The 20,693-nt window shown below is 50.6% G+C and overlaps 1 protein-coding gene and 1 long non-coding RNA gene across 11 annotated transcripts in view; one reads left to right on the forward strand and one right to left on the reverse strand.

Moving 5' to 3' along the window:
* Positions 1 to 2,003: 2,003 nt before the first annotated feature.
* LOC123330448 lies at positions 2,004 to 19,308 on the reverse strand. The gene is made up of 3 exons (XR_006546411.2): positions 19,135 to 19,308; positions 4,947 to 5,041; positions 2,004 to 2,391 (listed from the first exon to the last, which is right to left on the reverse strand). It is a non-coding gene; the product is annotated as an uncharacterized LOC123330448 (long non-coding RNA).
* ZNF536 (zinc finger protein 536) overlaps positions 15,047 to 20,693 on the forward strand; it is a 449,091-nt gene continuing 443,444 nt past the window's right edge. For 3 of the 10 annotated variants that reach the window (XM_044932152.2, XM_006056388.4, XM_025268998.3), the window contains exon 1: positions 15,248 to 15,949. The gene's annotated coding sequence lies outside the window, so the exon portion shown is untranslated. Of the gene's footprint in view, positions 15,194 to 15,246; positions 15,950 to 18,178; positions 18,906 to 20,693 lie in introns of those variants that run through there. The other 7 variants (XM_044932153.2, XM_006056392.4, XM_025268999.3 and 4 more) reach the window with 4 other exon arrangements.

Below are 20,693 nucleotides of genomic sequence, written 5' to 3' on the forward strand. Positions count from 1 at the left end.
CCTGGGACTTGAAGACTCACATCAGAGAGCCAATACCTAGAGTGGAAGGTGAGGTGGAAAAACCAGCAGGGAAGGCTCCCGTTCATCCCTGACAGTGGTCCAGCAGCACGTACTCACACCTTTGAGCTGGAGGAGAGGGAGTGGAAAGGGCTGGGAACTCATCACAGTGGCCCTGGGAGCATTTGCCGCTCACCTCGGGGATCCAGGCAGGAAGCCTCTCTGTTCCTCTCAAACATCCATGAGCGAAGATGGTCATGTAAAACCCCTGGAATCCCTGAGTGTTGTCAGGCCAAGAGCAAATGCATACTGAGCACATACTAAGTGGGCCACATATCACACTCTCACTGCAAGCCGATGAGGAGGCATTATACCCCTGACTTACTCAGGGTGACTCCCTTGCTAGGGAGGGTCACAGAGCCACCGAAATGTGAACTCAAGCAGTCAGTGCTGGGGCGGGGGAGGGTCACAAAACTCGTTTCTTCTAAGGGAAATATGGAACTGACAAAGGTGGGGGCAGAGGAAGCACACAGAAATCCCATTTTGGAAAAATGAATGGGCCTGTTTAAGTCTTACACCATAGAATCCAACTCAGCAATGCTTCCAGAGCACTCACTGTCTGTACAACCTGCTTGGCCTCCCCTGGGGTGGCTTAAGGCCCATCTTGTTAGCGGTACCCACGTTGTGTGCCATGGGGGAGCCCGAAGGTACCCCTGTGTCCCAGGCAAGTTTCTCTCCTCTGCTGGCCCAGGAGCCAGTGCCGCTCAGATGCAGCGACTTCCTCAGGCTCTGGTTTTTAAAGAGCCTTGGCTTGAAACTGTTCCATTTGGGAGGGTTTTTCCCTAGCATTTGGTATGGAATTATTACCAAATGCTAGAGAGGAACCCTGCCAAATGCTGTATATCAGCTAAAACCCAAACTCCTAAACAATGAAATATTTATAATAAAAACAGACCCCGGAGAGGGGCACAGACTGGGGTTCCCAGCTGGCGAGGGACTGCCAGCTAAGGTGGCCCAGTTGGCCTTGCCTGCTGGTGCAGGTAGAGCCGCTAAGCGGCAGGTGCCAGGCAAGGCAGGTGTGGCTGGGCGAGGGGGCTCAGGAAGGCAGGAGAAGCTGGAGGTCTCGCAGCCCCCTCCTCAGAGAAGACACCCTCCCTCGAGTTCCTGAAGATGTAGCTCAGCCTTTTTCTCCCTAGGGTCCCCCCTCCCCATCTTCCAGTGGGGAGCTTCACATTCAGCAGGCACTCAATAAATGCTGACTGCCTGCAAGCGTGGATAATTCCAGTAATGGCAAAGCCCAGCCCATCTGGAACCCACAGGGAACGAGATTGAGACAGTTGAGTTTTCCAGAAAGAGCCAAAAATTACTTTCATGTAACATTTTCAGATGGAAATATTTCTAAGATGTGGTACACATTTCCTTTCTTTCTTACTTGGAGAATGTGGAACACCATTAACCTTTCCGTAATGGCTCAGGGTTGCCGCTGTGAACCTCAGATGCTGAGCGGGAGGTAACGCAGCCCTCGGGGCTCTGGAGGTGTGCAGGGGTGTCTGCCCTCCACTAATGGCCTCAGACTGTGGCGCTTCCTCTGGCTTCTGGTCTATTTCGTAGAGATTTTTGGGTTCTTCCAGTTTCCATCCTTGCCCACATGGTTGTCTCTGGCAGTCCTTTTCTCTCTTCCTAAATTACAATTTTTAATTGACTGTGGACTAAAAACCAGAACTCTAGGCTTAACAGAGTTTTATGTAAAGGAAGCATGCTTGGATTGAGATCTTATAAGCCTGAGTTAAATCCAGAAACTTGAGGCTTCTGTAGTCACTGTTTAGGCCCCTCCGAGTTATTCTTACATTTCTTCTTGATTCACCACCACAACTTGGAAAAGGCAGGTGACGGCTTGGAAAGTAACTACTCTTGTTCAGAGACGCTCAGGAAATTCCTGAGAATGCTGACCACCAATCTCTAAATATCCCACAGACATTAGACTTTGGAAACCTTTTCAAAACAACTGTACTTCTTATGAGCTTTATTTTTAAACAACAAGCAGAGCATGTGGGTTATTACTTCCCTACTTGGAAGACTGGAAACTGGGGCCAGGGAGCCATCACAGAGGCCAACTGAACACCTTGGACACAGCAGTAGAGGCGAATCAGCTGGAGTCTGAATGAGTCTGGATCGTAGGAGGAGAAGGCTGCAGGGCCAAGTGGACATCGTGGGGGTCTGCTGTGGAGCCATTTAAGGCGGAGCTTCCCAGGTGGTACTAGTGGTAAAGAACCCACCTGCTAATGCAGGAGACATGAGATGCTGGTTCAATCCCTGGATCAGGAAAATCCCCTGGAGGAGGTCATGGCAACCACTTCAGTATTCTTGCCGGGAAAATTCCACAGACACAGGAGCCTGGAGGGCTACAGTTGCAAAGAGTCGAACACAACTTAGTGACTGAGCACACATATGCAGTGCAGAGCTATGTACAAAGGCACGGGTAGGGTTGAGAGAGCCCACAAAGGATGGCGAAGTGCCCTGGAACTAGCAGCTCAGGAAGCTCTTATCCTCCACTGTGCCCTCAGCAGTGGGCACACGGCTGCCACATGAAAAGGACTCCATGCATGGCCAGGGGAGGGGACTGACTGCCTGAGGCTAGGTAAAGTCTGGGGTGGGGGCAGCCACAGGAGTGGTGCACAGCTAGAGGAGCTGAGAGCCTGCCATGTCCCGGCCTGCTAGGGGCATGACCCTTCCACACTCTTTGTGGGGCATGACATACCCCACACTCTTTCCTCCAGTGGTCCAGGCTCCTACTGGTACCTTTCACTGTGAACTGATCTCCAAGCAGGAGGAAAAGGGAGTTGGGACAGGGAGTCCATAGAGGTCACCTTCCTGGGCCCAGAGTGGTGTGCAGAGGGGGCACAGCAGACTCAGAGCAGCAGGTGGAGAAATCCTCACAGAGCCTGGTAGAGACAAGGCTGCTGCCCACTGCACGGCGATTCTGAAGACGTTTCCCTGTGGTCCACTCTCTGTACCCAGGGGCAACACACATACCCTTGTAGGAAGGACGATGAGACTGTTGTGAGCCCGCAGACCTGGCAGCCCCACTGAGGGATTGCCTTCTCTCTGCCACAGAGGGGAAGTCCTGTGAGCCTTCGAGACCAAGCCAGGGGCTTCTCACCCCATCTTCTCTCCAAGCTGCTGTGCTTAGCTGCAGAGGCTGGGCAGGACAGAGGCAGCTCAGAGCAGTGGGACATGCATGAATCTGAAAACGGGCACGCAGAGCCCTGGGGCTCAGCTCTCTCTAGTGAATATTCCTAGAGCTCCAGTGTCTGTGTCGGTAAAGTGGTGATAGTCCTGTGCTGTCCCAGCTCTTGTGGGAATGAGACAGCAGACCAGGGAGTCCTTGACAAACTCAAAGGGACCCACAGCTGAGAGGTACTTGGATTGAAGTCCCCGTTGCCTGAGGAAGGGTCAGCAGTGGTTCAGCAGCGAGCACGCTTCTTCCCTTCCTGGACAGGCCATTTGTTTCTGCCATCCATACTGGGCCATGCTGGGCTCAGTGGTGGTGGAAGCTCAGAATCCAGAGTGGCCAGACCTAGGCCTTGCCCTGGCCCCATGCTCAGAGGTGGGAGTCCTTCAGGTCTCTGCCCAACACACCTGTGCAGGTGTCTCCCTGCTCCCATGACCTAGCCTTTCCTGAACCTGAATTTCAGGTCTTGTGCACTTAAAAGATTTGTTGATGTGCCTACTGTATAACACTTAGAAATCACTGGAATCTACCAAGAATTAAAAATTAAATCATCCATAATTTCACCATCAAGGAATGGGTGAATTCCCCCTCATATGTTCTTGGAGTATTATATGTTTGTAACAAACACGTATGTATAATATATGCCATGCAAAGAGGCTGCAAGGAAAATCATCACAAGTTAACAGTCCCTGTCCTCTGGTTAGTACACGGTGCATACCACGGATCACAGACTTGCTTTAAACAAGAGTATATCTATATGTGTATATAAACTAGGGATTGTCTTGTGAGTAGTTTTCTACCCCAGTTTTTTTGCTTTCCCCATATGCTGTAAAATTGATCATACAGTTTTGCTTAATACAACTTCCCAAGTTATAAAACTCTCTTCTTTCACCCAACACTGGCATTTTGTGAAATGTGGAAATAGAGATTCATTTATTCATTCACTCACTCACGAACCAGGACAGAGTTTGTGAGGTGGCAACCCTGTGCTCAGTTGCTGAGGATGCAAGTACTGATGGTCAAGACCCAGCTAAGCCTTGACAGCTCTGGACTCAAAGCTGACAGGCGGGCTAAGGTGGGCAGCAGACCCCAGCATCTGGAGGCTGCGCTCGTGAAAGCCCCCAGCCTGACTCACGGGCTCCCCTTGTCTGCACAGGGCCTGCCACATGGGCTCTGCCTCTTGCCCTGATCTACTCCTGAGAGAACCTCCTGCAAACCCCACCTTCACTATGTCTGGTCCTGACGTTGCCCCTCTCACCCATATGGCCCCTCGGTCCCTAAAGCAGCCTCTCACAGGCCAGAGACCACACTTACAATGTTCAGGACTCGTGTCATTAGTTTCATCTTTAAACTCCTGAATTGTGACTTACTTCAAGTCTCATAGGTACAAAATTGATCTTCAAGAGATAACTTTAAAAATATATTTTTCTCTATGGATTAGCTTCCAGAATGTCAGTCCTGACCTGTTTCATTTTGTAAAGAAACAGAACACATTCTGGAGGGTGGTGGGAAAGCCAGACACAGTATCCATCCGGTCAACACTGTATCCTTTTTGTGGGTCTGTCTGGGTGTGCAGCTCTGTAGCTGTGGCCACTATACTTCCCTTGCGGGGCACAGTGGGAGATTTATTCCCCCTCCTTTTATGGGGTGTTTCTTATCAGGCCTTGCACTTGTAAGTGGTGAAAACTGCAATGTGTATTACCTAGAAAACTCTTACCTTCTGATAGCAATCACCACAAAGGCCAGGCAGACAGTTAGAACAGAAAAATCTCCTGGTGTCAGCGTGAGATGACTTGGCTCCCAAAGTGGCATCTGAAAAATAAGTTCCAAGGGTCTAATGTATAGCCTGGTGACTGTAATTAAGAGGACTGTGTTGTATACTTGACTTTATTTTCTTGGGCTCCAAAATCACTGAGGACAGTGACTGTAGCCATGAAATTAAAAGACACTTGCTCCTTGGAAGTAAAGCTATGACAAACCTAGAGCGTGTACTAAAAAGCAGAGACATTACTTTGCCAACAAAGGTCCATATAGTCAAAGCTATGGTTTTTCCAGTAGTCATGTATGGATGTGAGAGTTGGACCATAAAAAAGGCTGAGTGCCAAAGAATTTATGCTTTTGAAGACTGGTGTTGTAGAAGACTCTTGAGAGTCCCTTGAACTGCAAGGAGATCAAACCAGTCAATCCTAAAGGAAATCAACTCTGAATATTCATTGGAAGGACTGATGCTGAAGGACCAATACTTTGGCCACCTGATGTGAAGAGCCGGCTCATTGGAAAAGTCCCTGATGCTGGGAAGGATGAATGATTGAGGGCAGAAGGAGAGGGTTGGATGGCATCACTGACTCAGTGGACATGAGTCTGAGCAAGCTCTGGGAGATGGTGAAGGACAGGGGAGCCTGGCATGCTGCAGTCCATGGGGTCACAGGGTGTTGGACAAGACTTAGCGACTGAACAACCAGAACAACATATATCAAACCATCTTAAACTTACGCAATGTTACATGTCAGTTATAGCTTAATAAAGTGGGGAAAGATGCATCTGACTTCATAGGGTGTCTGGATGTGCCTCACTCCAGAGGATTCCTAATGCCGCCATCACAGCTCTAGCCGAGAACAGGTGCTTGTGGGGGAGGCATGGCAGGGCTCGGGGTATTCAGGGGGATGCAGTCATAACCTGATTGTCTTGTTAACTTCTAGCTATGCTAGTGACTGCACTGGTTAGTACTGCTGGAAACGGGACTTTCTTATACTAGCAACTGTGTTTCCACCAGTCATCATCAGGAAGGTCAACGCACTGCTGCACTTGTAAAAAGATGAATAAGTAATTCATAAAATATTCAGCCATGGCCTGTCAAGAATTCCACAGATACTAGAGAACAGAGGCAAAGGGCAAGAGTGAACCCAAATTCAATGTGGCCTCAAAATCAGTTCCCTTTTTATAAACGTGTGACCTGCAAATGCCTCCCAGACAAGAGACTGTGACTTCTCCCCCAGCCTGCTCTGCAGATACGTCTGTGACAAGGCTGGGGAGTTTCAGGAAGACGGGGTGAGGTTGGAGTGTGGCCATTCTGGACCACAAACTCAGATCTGATATTCTAAATTTTTTACTGACAGGACGCACCCTGGACGCTGTGGGTGGGCGTCTCTTTTCCTGTTAAGAGTGGATGCCCTCTGCAGAAAGGACCTCTTATAGGTGGCCTGCCTTGAGGGGTGGAGCAAGTTCAGGGCTCCCAGGACACATTGGAAGTGAACACCACTGAGAGGTCTCCAGAGCGCTGAGCCACTGGAGAAACGAGTGTGGGACATTGTTTTATTCTTTTTTGATGAAAAAGCGCATACAAGATATTTACATATCATTGGCAGGTGTAAGTCAGTGCTTACTTTGTAGCAGGCACTGCACTAAGGGTTAACTCCCTGAGTTCTCCAAAGGAGCCCAGGAGACAGGAGCTCATTATTTGGACTGGAGGTCAAGGCTCAGAGGAATTAAGTAAATATCCTAAGGTCACACAGCTCTAAGGTTGCAGAGGTGGGATCTGAATCCAGGTGGTCTGGCCATACAGCCTATGCTTAGCCACTCTAGGAAATTCCTCCCCGTTTCTCCTTTGGAGCAACAGTAAAATCATTCCCAGTGGCAAGACGGCCTTGGAGTGAGCAAGGAGAGAGAGGGTCTGGAGACAGTTTCTGAGTGGGCAGCTGGAAGGAAGGTTGGACCAGGCTCCTGCAATGACATCTCACTAATACTGGCTGGATAGGTCCCCGCACTGGACACAGCCCATATGAAAATGAAAACCAAGGGATACAATGTTTCAGTTGAAGCCCAGAAGGTCCTACTTGTCCCCTGATGGGGACTGAGGGACATATCAAGGGTTCTAAAGCTGAGAGGTAAGTCTGGGGGTAATTGGAACCTGCTGAAAATTTCACACCACCATCAGAATTAGAAGGCCAAACTATTCGCAACAAATGTATCTGCCTAAGGGTTAATATTCTTTTATGAGTTTGTAAAATGAGTCCTAAAGTTCTCCCCCTTCCCTGACCCCTAAAAGGCAGGAAGAGACATGAGTGGGGAAGTACATGTTGGGGTGGGGCCTTTCTGGAAAGAGAGTTGGAAGTGTTCTTGCCTGGAGAATCCCAAGGACAGAGGAGCCTGGTGGGCTTCCGTCTATGGGGTCGCACAGAGTCGGACACGACTGACGCGACAGGAGCAGCAGCAGCAATGTCACGAGGCGCCTCAAAACCCTCCATACCCACTGACCCAGTAACTTCACCTCCAATGACTGATACTAAGAAACTGAACAGAGAGGCAAACAAAGGTTTCTTTTGAGAGAACAAAAAATTAGAAACAGTTTAGATGTTCCAAAATAAGAGATTGTTTAAATAAATTTTGTTGCATCCATTTGATGGAACATTATGTAGCCATAAAATCATGTTTTCAAAGGATATTTAAAGATGTGGGGAAATACCTTGTGCTACAAGGTTAGAGAATAAAAGCAAGACACACAATTTTTATACAGAATGATTCAAAGTTTGTATAAACTAGAAATGTGCAGAAAAATGCTTGGAAGGAAAAGCACAAAAGGCCGGCAGTGTGAGATTGAGGGATATAATTGTCTTCTTCATAGATTTCTGTTTTCTAATTAGTCTTCAATGTGTATTGAGGGTTACATTCTATCAGGAAAATAACTATTAATTCTTGAAAGTTGCAACCAACTTCTAGTGAAGGCAACATATTTTAAGCCATGCTTTCATTCATTCATTCAAGGAGTCAATAAAAGTTAAAACAGTACCTGAACATACTGTGAACTATTTGTGTTTGAGAATTAATTTCTTCATTTGTTTCATCAGCACTCTCCACATGCCTCATATTGCCAGGGGCTGGGCTAGGCCTGGGGTCTAACAGTGAAGCAGGCTTGAGTTCTGCCCTCTTGAAGCTTGAAGCCCTGGGTAGGGAGGGCCCTCCCACAAATATTTACAGCCGTGGGAGGGCCCCATATTGGGACCCTTAGAGCCAGAGGCAGGCTGGATAAGCTGCAGTGGACATAACTGTCTCAAATGTTCACTCCGATGAACAGGTTTGTCCTGTTACTAGTGTGGTTTCATACTTGCCTTCTCATACTCTTCATGTTCAGTTCAGTTCAGTTCAGTAGCTCAGTCATGTCCAACTCTTTGCGATCCCCTGAATTGCAGCACGCCAGGCCTCCCTGTCCATCACCAACTCCCAGAGTTCACCCAGACCCACGTCCATCGAGTCAGTGATGCCATCCAGCCATCTCATCCTCTGTCGTCCCCTTCTCCTCCTGCCCCCACTCCCTCCCAGCATCAGAGTCTTTTCCAATGGGTCAACTCTTCATGTTAGCCCCCCAGTTTCTACTCTACCAGATGACCTTCCCATGAACAGGCTGCAAAACACTCTTGAGGATTCTGGAGCCCTCATGGGATTCTAGAGCACTCAGAAGCACTCAAGAATCTTGGGTGTAAGTGTAGACATAGCCTGTCAGAGACTCTCTAGAGATTCAAGCAGGCTCTCTGAGCTAGTCCTCCTATTTCCTTGGTGACACACCATCTGATTCCACTTCCTTTTTCTCCTGGAGCCTGGCACCATCAGCACACATCTGACCCTCAGCACATTCCCATCCACTTTCATATCTTCCTCTTATGATTCTCCAAGATCCATACGATTCAACTCAGCCCTCTGGATCAGGATTTAAAAATGAAGTCTCCAGAGTAATGTTGCTTCTCAGGCCTAACCTCCTACTGGCACCCCCTCCACCTGCCTGGATCACTGCCCACCCTGAGCTCTGTGGTCTGTGCCCTTGACATGTTCAGAGAAGGCTTATGAGGGCTCTGAATACTGGCCAGAGTCAAGGGACTTGCTTTTTGCCTGAATTTGGTCTTTCTCATTTGTTTTCCAGTTGCTTCCTTGCAACTGGTGGTGATAAGGCTCAGTATTTACTCAGGGTAAACTTGAGGATCATTTGTGATAACTCTGTATGACCTACGGACCAGGTCACATCTCTGAGTCAAACACTAGCTATACATTTTCTGGAAAACTGTATTTTCCCAATATTTGGTCCTGTTTGTTTCTAGGGGCAAAAAAAGAGTATGTACCTCTTCCTAAGGTAAAATCGGGGCTAATCATTGGAACTTGGGAAAAGCAGGGGTCAGGTCATGGCTGTGTGCCGCACTGGTGGACACGTTCACAGCATAGATGGGGAGCACTCTGGTCATCGACATCATATCTTATGAAAAGTAGCTCTTGAATCGCCACCAGTAGTTTCATTTCATAAACTGATACTTTGTTTAACTTGTAGCCTCAAAGCTGCCCAGGTTTAGAGATTATGGGCTACTTAGTGGACTCCCCCCACTCTAGCAAACACAGCACAGGCCATATTCTGGCCAGAAAGCCCAATAGCTTTATGTCTTTCCCCTCTGAAACCTAACTGAGAATTGATGGTAGCTTTTGTAGATAACTGCAGGGCCCAAGGTTGTTGCTCTAGTATCTACCCAGAAATTTCCAGCTCCACAATTTTGCAAAGGAGCAGGAATGCAGAGCTGTAATTGTATCTAACAGGGCTCAGCGAATTTTCCTGGCCTTTGATTAATTTATACAAAGACACCATGAAGATGTCCAGGTTGGTCCTGCTTTAAAATATATGCCTGAGGTAGGAAAATTACAATTATAAATAAATTACCATTGTTATTTAAGGACATGACCACTCACTTCATAAAAGACATCTGTTGAGACACCTTAAATAACCAGCTCTTCCAGTGCTGGTTGAATCTCCCAGATTCAATTTACAAAAATTCAATTTACGAACCTCTTTTCTGGAACAGAGCTATTATGAAGCAAGGCACACCTGTAGTTTTAAGAGAATTCTGGCAGTTTCTCTGGGTGCTCTTTTTTTCTGGGAAGAGGATCAGGAATCCCACTTTTGCTTTTCGCCCCTTGCTCCAGCGTTGTTTCTGAGCACTCTGGTCCCTGGCCCAAGGGTTCCTTGTTTTCATCAGCTGCTAAGTGTATCAGGCTTCATTCTGTGGCAAGTGACAGAAGAGCCAAAGCAAACTGAATTAACTTAACAAAGGAAATTTATCAGCTCACAAAACAGAAAGGTGCAGAGGTGGAGCTGGCTTCAGGTGCGGCTGGATTTGGGGCTTAAATGTAAGCAGGACCACTTCTCTGTTTCTCTTCTGCTATCTGCTGTGTTGGCACCATTCTCCAGCTTCTCTTGGTGGCCTCTACAAGCGCTCCATCTCTCTTCTCTTGGTGTGGGATTGGAGACCACATGCTACAACGTTCAACTTCTCCACTGGCACCTAATTGTTGTTTTTTTTTTTTAATCCAAGATTCATTCTGGATGGACCAGCTTAGGTCACATGGCTATTCCTGAACCAATCACAGAGCCCAGAGAGATATGATGCACTGATTGGTTGGGACCTGAGGCAGGTCCTCCACCCAGATGCCCTCAAGGTGGGAAAACAAGGTAGGTGCTGCCACTGGAAGAAAGTGCTGTTTTGCCGGGACAAATAAATGTTCCTGTGTTGGCTTCTTTCCTCTCTGGAGAAGCCAGAAGAGATGTGTGGCCTAGAGCAACACTTTGGGTCTTTAAAGGGTACGCTTAAAAGGGGATGCCGGAGAAGGTAAAGAGTGGCCTGACTGACCTTTGTGCAGGGTTTCTGTGGCCAGGAATCAATAGTTAAGGCAGAATAGCCTTGCGGGTCAGAGTCTCCCCAACTTCTTCTTGTTCAGGGTTCACCTCTTCCAATCTGTAAGGGCCCCCCTCTGAACCCTGCTCTCAGGGAAGTCTTTGAAGGCTCATGATTCCTGAGGTGTCATCACTGAGAAGGCTGCTCCATAGCTCCCACGGAGAGAGACACCCTGGCTTAGTAGCATCAAAACGCTTTAGCCAGGGGAAGGGAATTTCCCTGGATGTTATTGGGAGGTCAAGGAGACCTCCCTAAATGAAGGAGAGGACTACTGAGGTGAAGGCCTTCTGAGCACTGAAGTTAAGAAGTAGGGACTCTCCATGGGAATCCAAATGAGACCTAGAAGGCATCAGACCAACTCCCACTGAACACATGGATGTCTGCAGATCTCTTAGCATCTTTCTTCTGCTTGAGAAAGGTGGACCTGAAGGAGTCTACCATTTTCTTAGAGTATTGATTCTCTGTGATCATGGGCTTTACAGATGTTGGAGGTTATCTTTATACAGTGGAGAAAGTGAGGTGTGGGGTGGAGGGACTTGGCCCCTCTATTCATGAGTGTTCTGGCTTATGCTTTCACTCCAGAGCCCAAGCAGCCCTCTTTGGATGCTTTCCCCTGTGCATCAGTCTTTCGGTCACAAGCCATGGCCACCTCAATGGCTAGTTTTTAACCTGTTGATACTATGGGGGAAGCAGAGAGCTATGAGGCTCAGAGGAGAGTGAGGGGAAAAGAAGATATGTAAATATGGAAACAAAAACCACTGCTGTTGTTACAGGAAATGCAACTTGAAACTAGTGGCTGAGTAACATTTTATGAATCACTGTAAGGCGATGGCACCCCCTCCAGTACTCCTGCCTGGAAAATCCCATGGATGGAGGAGCCTGGTGGGCTGCAGTCCATGGGGTCACTAAGAGTCAGATACGACTGAGCGACTTCACTTTCACTTTTCACTTTCCTGCATTGGAGAAGGAAATGGCAACCCACTCCAGTGTTCTTGCCTAGAGAATCCCAGAGATGGGGGAGCCTGGTGGGCTGCCGTCTATGGGGTCGCACAGAGTCGGACACGACTGAAGCGACTTAGCAGCAGCAGCAGTCACTTTTGAGAATCTAATGAAAGAGGTCAGAACCCATCTATTGGCTTGAGAAGTATTACTTCCAGAGGGGGTACTCTGAGAGGCCAGGTGCTTGCGGTGAGGTGCTGATATGGCTCACATATGGTGCGGCTCCTCCAGACCTTGCTTCTGAGCTGGCCTGAGAGTCAGCAGAGAACTCATCTCACCACCACAATTTTTAACCCCAGCCACTATCCACCTAATTCACCAGGCCAGGCTCCCAATGACTTTCATCAGCCTCAAGAAATCAAAAGGCTGACAACCCTCCCTGAAGAAGACACTGCAGGAGTGGCAAGCCCAGGTCAAAGCAGGGGTGGTAGAGGGGTTGTCTCTGCAGAGTGCTGTGAGGATTGGGGAGTGCAGGAGTCCTTGATGCAAGCATTGGGTGAGCCTCTGGGCATCTCTGCTTCAAGTCTAGCCTCAGGATTCCAGCCCTGGCTGGGAGCAGTGAGAAATACTCCAGAGCTTGAAGAGGAGGAGGCGAGGAAGTCAGTGAGGAAAGGCTTGCTGGGGCAGGACCAGAGCCAGGGAAGAAGGGTAAGGAGGGTGAAAAATCCCCAACAAGCTAAAAAGGAGCCCCACAGATTGCGAAAGTGGCCACCAAACACATAGGGTAGGGCGAATCGATGAGTGAACTTCTGTGCTTTAGTCGGACGGAGGTAGCCTTCACATCCCGGTCTCTGGAGGACAACAGGCCTCTGTCCATTGCCCGGAGTCCCTCAACCCTCACCTTGACGCGCGCCCACAGCAAGCGCTGGCTGCCTGAGTCAGCCAGGGCTTGGCCAAGGCAGCCGGCGAGTCCTCGAGGAACGCAGAGAGCGCGGGCGCCGACAGGGGGCGCCGGCGAGCACCGGCTCGAACCCTCCGTGGGGCTCAGGAGGTGCTGCGCGGCGGCCTCCGGGTGGTGGGCAATCTCTGCCCTGCCTGTTCTGGCCCGTTGGGCTGCAAACCCCGGTGGCCTCCGTGCGCACCAGTTGAGGTCCCATAGGCCGCCTGGAGCGCAGTGCTCCAGAAATGCACGGATTCTAAGGGCCGCGGGCGCCTCTGGCTTCCTGGTCTGGAAGGGGCACCCCGGATCTGGCGGCCACGATCCGGACCTCACCGAGCTGGGCACCCCGGAGAGCCCCAGTACGGTGCCAGGATGCACGGCCTGACTCCCTGCTTCCCATGGCTCAGGCCGTGCTGGCGGCTGGAGGGTTAAAAGGCGACTGCCACCCCCATTCTCTTGGGGGGAGAAAGTGCCTTTTCTCCAAGTCCATATGGCCACTTCCTTTCGACCTGCTCGGCCCTGCTCGCCTCTTTGTCCGAGCTGTCACTTATAAAGAATCACTTGACTTACAATAACAGGTTCAAAAGACGACAGAGTATAATCAGTTGATCCACGAAGAATTGAAATAAAGAACACCCCACTGCTCCAGCTATCATTCCCATAGAGATAGTGATATCATTGATGTGATTGCGATGCTAATTTCTATACAAGAGGAAAAAAAAAAACCCTTGTATTTTGGAATTTGTTCAAAGAGAATTTCAGACACATCAGATTGTAAAATGCAGATTGAATTCCTAAACTTTTTTGGGGTAGGCAGGGGATTTTATAAAAAACCACCACTGCAGAGAGATGAGAGGTAAGAGTGGACTTCAATAATCTCATAGGATTAGCTTGTTTGGGGGAACTCCGATTCTCCTGGTCCCCAAAGTCCTGGAGAGAGAGAGGGAGAGAGAGGAGGATGTGCTGGGTTCTCAAGGCAGAGTCCAAGGGCGGTGCAGCACAGACCAGACTGGGTGCCCACCCACGGAGCCCCTGTCTGGGGGGATCACCCGCAGAGAGGTGCAATGGCCAGGTGCCCTGGGATGCTGGGTCTCTGCCTGTTACCTGAGATCCCAGTTCTTGCCCACTGCCAGGCTGGTCTTCCAGTGTGAAGTTTTCTTCATCTCACCCCACTGTTGGACGGGTTATTTGCAACTAAGTGGTCCCTCCTCTAGGAAGGGGTTGGCAATGGGGAGGCTGTGTCGTGCTTTTTATGTATTTTTGCTTTTTATGTATTGTGGTGCCCTGGTTTAAACCCTCCAGTCATCTAAGGGAAACTCAGTCTGGGCAGGCTGGAACAAGTCTTACCTGAATCAATGTTTTAAGTGTCCCTGTGGCTTGACGTTTTGAATAATCAATCAGTCTCCATCATTTCTTAATCATGCACAACACAGGCCTCTCTTCAGTCTCTCTCTCCTCCCCCCCTCCTTCTCTCTCTTTTCCCCTCTCTCTCCCTCCCTTTCTCCTTCTTTGTCAACTCTTTTGGATCCTGTGTTTCTGCTATTAACATGCCCCAATGTCACATGCGAGCCTTTTCTTTAAAACAAGCTCCTCATTGGTGTATCTGGATACTTCTTTTATTATTATTACTGAATCTTTTTTTTTCCCATAATGACACCAGGATCATTATATAATCCCATAACAAAGAGGCTTTTGAGGCACCAGCTTTTGTCAACTCTAGGACAGAGAATCCATAATTGCATTATTCAGCTTTTTCCCCCCTTCTTCCCCCTCTTCCTTGCTTCACAGAAACCCAACCTCAAGCATCACTCACATCTCTACCTTGTTACCTCGCCTTATACTATTTACCAAAGCGTTTGCCTTAAGGACCAGCATTTGCAAAGTTGCCTTAAAAAAGTTATTTTGTTTGATAATTAAGTCCTGGAGCCCACCGCGTGATGATTATTCTGGACCCATAAGGCAGAGAACCTGCGTGACGTTTTTCTCGAAGTTTAATTACCGTATGCTAATTTCCTTGCCTACTACGTGATTAATTAAAATCATATTTTCATAATCATTTGGCACTAGTATTGTTTTAGAATTATCATGATCTCCTAAATAGTGTCTGTAAATAAAGTCGCCTCTAATGGCAGGCGCGGGAGGCGAGGCTGACGACCTCTCCGTGTTTGTATCGCGGCGATTGGCAACATAACTGCCTTATTTACATTAAATACGCCACAAGGTTACAGCGCGGATCAACGTCATTTGATCGCTGATGACTCCCTTAAACGCCCGGGCTGTGACTGATTCTCCGCGTCCCGCTGTCCACCGAGATTCACCCGGGAGTTTTTTTTTTTTTTTTCCCCCAGAAAAGAAACAGACTTTAAATAGTTTCAGGAGCAGGTAAGAATTACGCTTTTTCCTCTCCCCCTTTCCGTCTCTCTCTTCTCTCCCTCCGTGGCAATCTCTCTCTCCCTCTCGGCTGGATAAAAAATTCTTTAGTCAAAGGCAGGAATGCAAAGTAGTGACAAGCGAAGGGGCTGATATATGTCTCAGTAACGAGTCTGACAATCAGAATGTAGCTCTTGGAGAATAGATAGATTTTAATAAGTGTGTTTACATGAGCTCAAGGTCAGAAGCAAGCTGCGCTGTGTTAAATGGTTTCTTAGTTGCTAGACAGAGAGAAAAAATGGACGATCACACACCATTCTTTGTAGATTATTATATCAAGGGTTCAGTCTCTGGCTCATCAAAGCTAAATGCCGCAAGACCTATCTAGTTGCTGTGAATTATGCCAGGGCGACAATGGAGAGCGTTTTTAATGGTACAATGCATTTCACCTACCAGATAGGGGGAGGCCGAGCCGGGGATGGGGATGTCTGCTGGGGCTGGGTGATGAGTATCAATGAACGGGGCGATTCTGAAAAGAGGCAGACGAAAATCGAGCCCGCCCTGCCCCGGCTGGACTGGGAACAGTTCGCAGGGCTCTGCCGAGTGGGCGAGCGAGGCGCGCGAGCAGGGCGCCCGTCCCCCCTCAGCCCCGGAAAATGATCAAGTCAATCATGTGGACATGTTTCATTATTCATTGAACACAATCTTTTACAACGCTCCGTTTACGTGCCCGAGTTTGCTCCCGACGCCCGCGTTTCAGTGTTTAAGGTAAGGAAAACAAAGGTGGGGGGGTCTTGGGGCGCGGCGCGGTGGGGGTGGGGGCCCGGGGGGGGCGCGGCGGGGTGGGGGATGGCCCTGGCGTCCGGGAGGTGGCAAAGTGAGTTTGGACTCTTGGCGCGGCCCCCCCCCCCGTCCCCTCCCCCTCCCCATCTCCGCGAGGCCTGCCGCCGGGTTCCTTCTCGCCCCACCGCGATTAAAAAATATGGTCTAATTAAATATCCGTGGCTGTGACGTTGGCGAGAGAAGCTGTCAGCGGGGGGAAAAAAAGAGGAAGAAACCGAGAAAGCGGCGGCGGCCGGGCATCGAAGGGCGCTAGAGAACTTCGGCGGCGAGCGGGACCCGCGCCTGGGCCGCCGCCTCCCCCGCCGCGGTCCCGGGACCGTTACTTTGAAAAGGAGCCGCCGGGCCTCGCGCCGGGCGCGCCAGCGGGACCCCGCGCCCCGCTCCGGGCCCAGCCCGCGCCCCCCAGCCGCGCGCGGCCCGCGAGCCGCTCTCGGCCCCGGGAAACTTTCAAAAGGGTCTGGGGGGTGGGGGGAGTCTGTGGAGACTGGGAGCCCGGAGCCGCGGAAACTTCTGCTCAAGTGACTTTCCCCATTTTCTCCTTTGCCTGAGAATTGTGCGCCCCTCGCTCCCTTTCTTCCTTCGCGCCTCGCTGCGGGATTCCGGCCCCGCCGCCGGGGGGTAGAAAGGGTAATTTGTAATTTTTTTTTTTTTAATCAAAGTTAGCCGATGCTTACAGTGTGTCAAACTCGCGGGCGCCAAGGGCCGCTGAGACCTGCCATTTTGTGTTTTCATTGGCCTCCTGTACCCGGGGAGTCGGGCGAGGCCAAGGCCGGGGGCTTGGTAGGGCCGGGGTGTCAGGGTCCGAACTCGCGACCCCAGGAAAGGCCGTGGCGCCTGCCAGCGCAGGTGGTGACCGCAGCACCTGCCCCAGCCTATCCCAGGCCCGGGGGGCCAATCCTGGGGCCAAAAATAAAAATAAAGAAATAAATAAGTAACAGGTTATGGAGGGAGCTGAACCGGCCAGCCCGGAGCTGGAGAAATGAGGCCAATCAGAGTGGGGGAGTACGGGCGTGGGGGCTTAGGAAGGCGGGGAGACGGAGGGTTGGGGGCGTCTGGGAAGAGCGCAATTTGGGGGAACGGAATCCCCAGGCCAGATGTATGACTGGGAGGAGAATGATCTTTGCTGATAAACCTTTCTGTTTGCTTCAAGACATTTTTTGAAGATGAAGAATTGAGGAAAACAGTCGTAGGCGGGACCAGGATGTATTTTAGGCAAAAAAAAGGGGGGGGGGAGCTTTTCTTTGATGATGAGTAGGAAAGTGTCCAGATCTCGACGCGCCCATCTGTTGCAGTTTTGCAAATAATTTAAAATATAGATATCTGTATATAGATGGATGTGTGTGAAGTGGAAGGTGGAAACGCAGGCGCTGGGAAGTTAGGAAAAAGAATGAAAAGGGGATTCGGGGGCAGAGATCTGTCCCCAGCCCACTCTTCTGAGAAAACTCCTGCAGGGCTTTCTTTGGGGACAGGTGGAAAGTTGTCTCCCCTCCTTTTCACACTTCTGTATTGTGAACGTTCCTATGTCCGCCTCTCGGCAAACGTGCACACAACCCTCGAGTTAGGTGGAAGGTCGGACGATCGATTGGGGGTGGGCTGGGGACCGCGCAGGCCTGAGCAAAGAGCGGGGGCGAGGAGGGGCAGGGCGGGGTCCCAGCCCCGCGCGCCGGTCGCAGCCACGGCTGGGTTTTGTTTGCCGGATATTGTTATGTCTAACGAGTGCCTCACAGGAGACGTGATTTGTCAGCCGCCTTCGTTTTCACTTTAGCAGAAAATACGGCGGCTGCGCGGCGTCCTGGCCTGCGGGTCGGGGAGCCCGCGGGCGCTGGTGGGCGCGCAAGAGTGCGTGCGGGTGGGAGCGGGCGGCCGGCCGGTCGCTGGTAGGGGCAGTGGGCCGGGCGGGGTGAGTGCGCGCACGGTGCCGGCCTCGGCTGCTCCTGCGCCTTCTCCCGGCAGCCGCCGCCGCTGTGCAGTTTAGCAGAAAACCGACAGGGGCCGCGTTTGCTGAGCGCATCCGGCCGCCGGGCAGCCCGAGCGGGCCGCGGGGCCGGGCTGGCCGGTGTAGACTCAGGGAGGGGGTTGGGGGGAGGACAGGCGGGGAGGGGCGCGAGAAGCAGGCTGGGCCGGAATGCTCTCCACCGCCAGTGTCCGTTGTCCCCGGTGTCCCGGGCGCGTTGGGCAGCCCCTGGAGCCCTGGCCTTGCGCCCCCGCCCCAACCAGGGCTTAGGTGAACTTGGGGTGGGGTGAGCGTGCGTGCGTGCGTGTGTGTGTATGTGTGTGTGTGTATGGGGGGGGGGAGGTTAGACTGGGAACGCGCTGTTTTCTTTTCCAGTTTGATATTAGCAACTGGATTTTTACTTTGAGACCGGCTTTGCTCACTGCTGGGGTTGGGAGGGGGCGATCTTTTCCCATCACTCACATCTTTGTTCATTGTTCACTGAGTGGAAGGCAGGCGACTTAAAGAGACGAAAGAGGAAAAAGAGGGGGAGCAAGAAGAGGGAAGGAAGAGAGGCGCGGGGAGAGCGTCCCCGCCCCCGCCGGGGTCGGGTTGGACGGTGAAACAGTAAACCCGCGCACGGAGGGTCGCCGGGAAAGTGGACATTACCGCTTTAATTAACTTCGAGATGCTCCGGCGGCGGGACCTGGCGTAGCCGTGACGCGCCCCCATAAATCTGCCCGGCCCGGGGCTGCTCCGAGAACTCGTACAGTAGCGGCGTCAGACTCGACGCGCGCCTCCCAGTCCGGAGCCTATTTGCATAATTGGATCTTTCTTTTTTTTTTTTCCCTTTCTTTTTTTCCTTTCCCCTCATTCTCCCTCTCTGAAACTTGTTTGAAAACCCAAGTGAAAACTGCGACGACCTGCAGGCTCAAAAGCGAGTGCCAAGTAAGTGCCCTGCCGTGGCCTCGGTGCGCCCCGAGGTTAGCGCGCAAAGCAGGCGAGCGAGGTGCCCCGGCGCCGTGCGCTGCCGGGCGGGCCTCGGCGGAGGGCTGCTCGCTGGCTGGAGGACTGCAGCCGCCGGCTCCGGCGCTCCCGGCTAGCAGCTTGCACAACTTTTCCCCCCTCTGTCTCCCGAGTTTTCGGGTCAGGTGAGGTGTTTGGGCCAGGCGTGTACCTGTAGCGAGAATCGGTAGGCGATCATTGGGACGCGGTGGAGTTGGGCATCTCGGGTCCTGGCGGGTAGTCGGTCCCCGCCGCGGTGGAGGGTAGAGCTGCGAGCCAGAGAGCGAGCCGGGCCGGCTGCTAGTCGCGCCGCGCCGCGTCTGCAGCTCGTCGCCAAATGCCTCCCCCATTATTCTAAGGTTTGTGTCTCTGGCTCTGTGTGTGTGTGTGTGTGTGTGTGATCGGCTGTGCTTTAAAAAGAAAGGAAAGCAAGCACAACAAGAGCAAGAAGGGCTTCTCCCTTAGCTCCTTCCCTCCCCCCCCACTCCAATTTCTCCAGCATCATTTATTTCTAGTGCTCGAAGGAGAGTGTGCAGGGCTTCTTTACTAAAGACAGAGTCACCGAGAGACTGACAATTCTGTTGGAAATGCCATAAATTCTACAGCCAAAATGTAGCTACATTCATAAAATATCAACCGTGGCCTGTCCAGATAAGTGATTTTATAATATCTCAAATTTTATTAAAAACACAATAGTGTATTATTTATTTACATGTTCAGAACCTGGGGAAAAGTAGATTTTCTTGGGAGAAAACTGTAACCCTAGTTTCTGTTTGCTAGGAAATTTGCTGGCAGCTTGGCCCACCAGCCTGATGAGTAGGGGCAGGGGACTCAGCTTTGGCCTGGGGAGAGGCAGGGGCGCAGCGGGCAACCCTCCGGCCTCTGCTTGGGGAGAGCCTAAGGCTTCTGGCTGAAGGCTGCTTTAGTTATGATGTCATTCTGATAGCGGAGTGCAAATGTCTCCTGATTCCACCATTAACCGCCTGGCTGATTTGCTTGGTAATGATAGCACTGCCGTCCAGCACTTTGACAAATGCAGGCCCACAGAGCCCTAGGAATTAACTACCCCCCCTCCCCCCAGGAAGAAGTGAGCTGCCAGAAGTCTCACTACTGGGACCCTGACTTGAACTTTGTAGTGCCTGAGTCCAGACACTAACAAGGATGACAGGCCCCTAGACTGAGGGACCCCTGTTTTCCCAAAGTTTGGAAAACTTTTAGAAGGCTTCAATCTACAGAATACCCTTAAGCTGGTAACACTTGATTTGGGTTGTGACCAGGCAGAGGCATTTTTTTGATCTGAAGGATGGCTGGGACCCCAGGTCTCTCTGGGGCCATTGCATAGAAAACGGGATTGTGACATCTGCTTCCTACCTTCAGTCCCTTAACTGTGACTTTATGTTAATATCACTGCAAGTAAACCGGATTTAGTGTGGATTTTTAAATAGTGTACAATGATTTAAGATTTCTTTTGATTTACTGTTCAAATGAAATTTGCATAAATGTGATGAAAATGAACTTAACATCTGGGCATATGAAAAAAGGTTAGTACCTCATATGTCATCTGCAGAGAAAGTCTCTAAAATGCTTTCACCCTAAACTGGGTTCGGGGAAACAGTTCCTGGAGACATAAATGGTAATTATGGAAAACCTGGAGAAAGCGCTTTCAATAAATTTGCATTCTCTTGGACCACTGCTCTGAAAACCCATCTTGTTCTGTGCCTGGAGTGCTTA

Source organism: Bubalus bubalis, chromosome 18 (assembly GCF_019923935.1).
Source record: "Bubalus bubalis isolate 160015118507 breed Murrah chromosome 18, NDDB_SH_1, whole genome shotgun sequence".
Classification (NCBI taxonomy): domain Eukaryota; kingdom Metazoa; phylum Chordata; class Mammalia; order Artiodactyla; family Bovidae; genus Bubalus; species Bubalus bubalis.